This window comes from Rhinoraja longicauda, unplaced genomic scaffold (genome assembly GCF_053455715.1).
Source record: "Rhinoraja longicauda isolate Sanriku21f unplaced genomic scaffold, sRhiLon1.1 Scf000078, whole genome shotgun sequence".
Taxonomy (NCBI): domain Eukaryota; kingdom Metazoa; phylum Chordata; class Chondrichthyes; order Rajiformes; family Arhynchobatidae; genus Rhinoraja; species Rhinoraja longicauda.
Window position 1 is genome coordinate 110,001 of NW_027601296.1, and position 5,000 is coordinate 115,000.

Below are 5,000 nucleotides of genomic sequence, written 5' to 3' on the forward strand. Positions count from 1 at the left end.
GTGCTGGCGGTGACCATGGCTGCCTGCTCCTTTGGTTCACGATGTCCCCGCCGAAGGCGGCGTACTTTAAAGTACTGCAGCTCGAGCGCACAAGGTGCGCGGGGAATTGTTAGCGGCGCCGTCGTTGTGCTGGCGGTGACCATGGCTGCCTGCTCCTTTGGTTCACGATGTCCCCGCCGAAGGCGGCGTACTTTAAAGTGCTGCAGCTCGAGCGCACCATGTGCGTGGGGAATTGTTAGCGGGGGCGTCGTTGTGCTGGGGGCTGACTGTCCCTAGTGGGTATAGGATAATGTTAATGTACGGGGATCGCTGGGCGGCACGGACTTGGAGGGCCGAAAAGGCCTGTTTCCGGCTGTATGTGTATGATATGATATGATATGATGCCTGCCTGCTCATTTGGTTCATGATGTCCACGCGGCAGGCGGAATATTTTAAAAGCACTGTTCTGTACGAAGTGCACAATGTCCGTTGGGGAAATGCAGCTGGGGGTCGGTCGACCGGCTGACGACGCCTGCCTGCCGATTTGGTTCACGATGTCCCCGCCGAAGGCGGCATACTTGAAAGTACCGCCGTTCGCGGCGCGCAATTTGCGGGGGGAGGAATTGTTAGTGCACGTCTGTGTGCTAGGTGACGATGCTTGCCGACTTGGTTCATGCCGTCCACGCCGAAGACGGCGCCGTTTAAAGTACTGCCGCTCGAGGTGCACAATTTGCGGGGGAATTGTTAATGGGCGTCGGCGTGCTGGGTGACGATGTGGAGATGTGGAACGCCGAGCCAGATCTATCTTATTTGTTTGCTTGGCCCACTGGACTTTGCATGGGCTTTGCAACACTGTGTGCTAGGTTAAATCACGGCCAATAGAGTGAGTGTTTTTAATGATCCTGATCTGATAAGGGGACTAGAGGTAAAAGAGCCGTTAGGAGGCAGTGATCACAACACGATAAGTTTTACTCTGCAAATGGAAAGGTAGAAGGGAAAATCGGAAGTGTCTGTATTACAGTATAGCAAAGGGGATTACAGAGGCATGAGGCGGGAGCTGGCCAAAATTGACTGGAAGGAGGCCCTAGCAGGGAAGACGGTAGAACAGCAATGGCAGGTATTCCAGGGAATAATGCAGAGGTTGCAGGATCAATTTATTCCAAAGAGGTGGAAAGACTCTAAGGGGAGTAAGAGACACCTGTGGCTGACAAGGGAAGTCAGGGACAGCATAAAAATTAAGGAGAGGAGGTATAACATAGCAAAGAAGAGTGGGAAGACAGAGGATTGGGACTCTTTTAAAGAGCAACAAAAGTTAACTAAAGAGGCAATGCGGGGAGAAAAGATGAGGTGCGAGGGTAAACTAGCCAATAATATAAAGGAGGATAGCAAAAGTTTTTTTAGGTACGTGAAGAGGAAAAAAATAGTCAAGGCAAATGTGGGTCCCTTGAAGACAGAAACGGGGGAATTTATTATGGGGAACAAAGAAATGGCAGACGAGTTAAACCGTTACTTTGGGTCTGTCTTCACTGAGGAAGATACACACAATCTCCCAAATGTTCTAGGGGCCGGAGAACCTAGGGTGATGGAGGAACTGAAGGAAATCCACATTAGGCAGGAAATGGTTTTGGGTAGACTGATGGGACTGAAGGCTGATAAATCCCCAGGGCCTGATGGTCTGCATCCCAGGGTACCTAAGGAGGTGGCTCTAGAAATAGTGGAAGCATTGGAGATCATTTTTCAATGTTCTATATAGATTCAGGATCAGTTCCTGTGGATTGGAGGATAGCAAATGTTATCCCACTTTTTAAGAAGGGAGGGAGAGAGAAAACGGGTAATTATAGACCAGTTAGTCTGACATCAGTGGTGGGGAAGATGCTGGAGTCAATTAGAAAAGACGAAATTGCTGAGCATTTGGATAGCAGTAACAGGATCATTGCGAGTCAGCATGGATTTACGAAGGGGAAATCATGCTTGACAAATCTACTGGAATGTTTTGAGGATGTAACTAGGAAAATTGACAGGGGAGAGTCAGTGGACGTGGTGTACCTCGACTTTCAGAAAGCCTTCGACAAGCTCCCACATAGGAGATTAGTGGGCAAAATTAGGGCACGTGGTATTGGGGGTAGGGTACTGACATGGATAGAAAATTGGTTGACAGACGGAAAGCAAAGAGTGGGTATAAATGGGTCCCTCTCGGAATGGCAGGCAGTGACCAGTGGGGTACCGCAAGGTTCGGTGCTGGGACCCCAGCTATTTACGATATGCATTAATGACTTAGACGGAGGGATTAAAAGTACCATTAGCAAATTTGCAGATGATACTAAGCTGGAGGGTAGTGTGAATTGTGAGGAAGATGCAATAAGGCTGCAGGATGACTTGGACAGGTTGTGTGAGTGGGCGGATACATGGCAGATGCAGTTTAATGTAGATAAGTGCGAGGTTATTCACTTTGGAAGTAAGAGTAGAAAGGCAGATTATTGTCTGAATGGTGTCAAGTTAGGAGGAGGGGGAGTTCAACGAGATCTGGATGTCCTAGTGCATCAGTCAATGAAAGGAAGCATGCAGGTACAGCAGGCAGTGAAGAAAGCCAATGGAATGTTGGCCTTCGTAACCAGAGGAGTTGAGTATAGGAGCAAAGAGGTCCTTCTACAGTTGTAGCGGGCCCTGGTGAGACCGCACCTGGAGTACTGTGTGCAGTTTTGGTCTCCAAATTTGAGGAAGGATATTCTTGCTATGGAGGGCGTGCAGCGTAGGTTCACTAGGTTAATTCCCGGAATGGCGGGACGGTCGTATGTTGAAAGGCTGGAGCGATTGGGCTTGTATACACTGGTATTTAGAAGAATGAGGGGGGATCTTATTGAAACATATACGATAATTAGGGGATTGGACACATTAGAGGCAGGAAACATGTTCCCAATGTTGGGGGAGTCCAGAACAAGGGGCCACCGTTTAAGAATAAGGGGTAGGCCATTTAGAACGGAGATGAGGAAGAACCTTTTCAGTCAGAGAGTGGTGAAGGTGTGGAATTCTCTGCCTCAGAAGGCAGTGGAGGCCAGTTCGTTGGATGCTTTCAAGAGAGAGCTGGATAGAGCTCTTAAGGATAACGGAGTGAGGGGGTATGGGGAGAAGGCAGGAACGGGGTACTGATTGAGAGTGATCAGCCATGATCGCATTGAATGGCGGTGCTGGCTCGAAGGGCTGAATGGCCGACTCCTGCACCTATTGTCTATTGTCTATTGTCTATAATCAACCACTTTATTTTGCCCGTCTTTGTGACTCCTCTTTGACACGTCGATCACCGCTGAGGCTGTTTTACCTGTTTCCCCTATGTACCGTAAGGTACACTCCTTACATTGAACTGCATACACCCCATTATTTCGCTCACGGGTTATCCTCTGTGCTATCCAGTCTCTCCTGTCACCCTGTTCTATGTTTTTGTCTATTACCCAGTGGGAGCAGGCCCCATATTGACATTAATTTGTAACCCTACTGCTCCCCTCGTCTGCTGGTTTTATCACCATCTCATGTTTATCCCTCAGCTCTGCCGTGGTCTCCCTCTCTTTTTTTCTGGTGAGGTTCGGCCTATCCTTTGTCATGGGCATATCCCAGGCTGTTTTAGTAACGTTCTTTTAAAACGTGTCGTGTTTGTTTGGCTTTACCCACGTTCCAGCATTAGAGGCCAATTTTTGCAATGTTTCCTGGGTGGGATTTGCCGGTTTTACAAATGGTGTCACTATCTCACCCTGCTTCCTGATACCCTTATGGGGTCGGCTCTGTTCTTGCAGAACCCTCGGGTGGTGCAGAGTCTGGGCCTTGTTATCAATATCTTGCCCTGCTTCCCGATACCCTTGCGGGTTCGGCTCTGTTCTTGCAGATCCCTCAGGTGGTGCAGAGTCTGGGCGGCATCGTCACCCAGCACACCGACGCCCACTGAAAATTACCCACGCACAGTGCGCGCCTGGAGCGGCAGTAGTTCAAACTACCCCTACCCCTACCCCTACCCCTACCGCTACCCCTACCCCTACCCCTACCCCTAACCCTAACCCTAACCCTAACCCTAACCCTAACCCTAACCCTAACCCTAACCCTAACCCTAACCCTAACCCTAACCCTAACCCTAACCCTAACCCTAACCCTAACCCTAACCCTAACCCTGACCCTAATGCAGGCAGAGTTATTTATAAAGTGGCCCAGACTCTGCACCACCTGAGGGTTTTGTAACAGAACCAACCCCATAAGGGTTTCAGGAAGCAGGGCAAGATATTGATAACAAGGCGCAGACTCTGCACCACCTCAGGGTTCTGCAAGAACAGAGCCGACCCCATAAGGGCATCAGGAATCAGGGCAAGATATTGATAAAATGGCCCAGACTCTGCACCACCTGAGGGTTCTGCAAGAACAGAGCCGACCCCATAAGGGCATCAGGAAGCAGGGCAAGATATTGGTAACAAGGCCCACGGGGAAGGCGGCATACTTTGGGGTTATTTTGTAGTGAGTTTTGAAGGCATGTGCTAGTGTTACGCATACCGAGGGCGCGCAAAGTTCGGCGCGCCCGGGCCAAAACGCCTCTGCTGGCCGCGGCCGAGTCGGCCGACGGATTGCCACGGACTTGCTTGACGACCTGTCACTCTCCGTGCATCGGTTGCACGCCCGGTTCGTCCTTTCCATTTGTTTCATGATGTACACGCGGCAGGCGGAATATTTTAAAAGCACTGTTCTGTTCGAAGTGCACAATGGCCGTTGGGGCAATGCAACTGGGGGTCGGTCGACCGGCTGACGACGCCTGCCTGCCGATTTGGTTCACGATGTCCCCGCCGAAGGCGGCATACTTGAAAGTACTGCCGTTCGCGGCGCGCAATTTGCAGGGGGGAGGGAATTGTTAGTGGACGTCTGTGTGCTGGGTGACGATGCTTGCCGACTTGGTTCATGCCGTCCACGCCGAAGACGGCGCCGTTTAAAGTACTGCCGCTCGAGGTGCACAATTTGCGGGGGAATTGTTATTGGGCGTCGGCGTGCTGGGT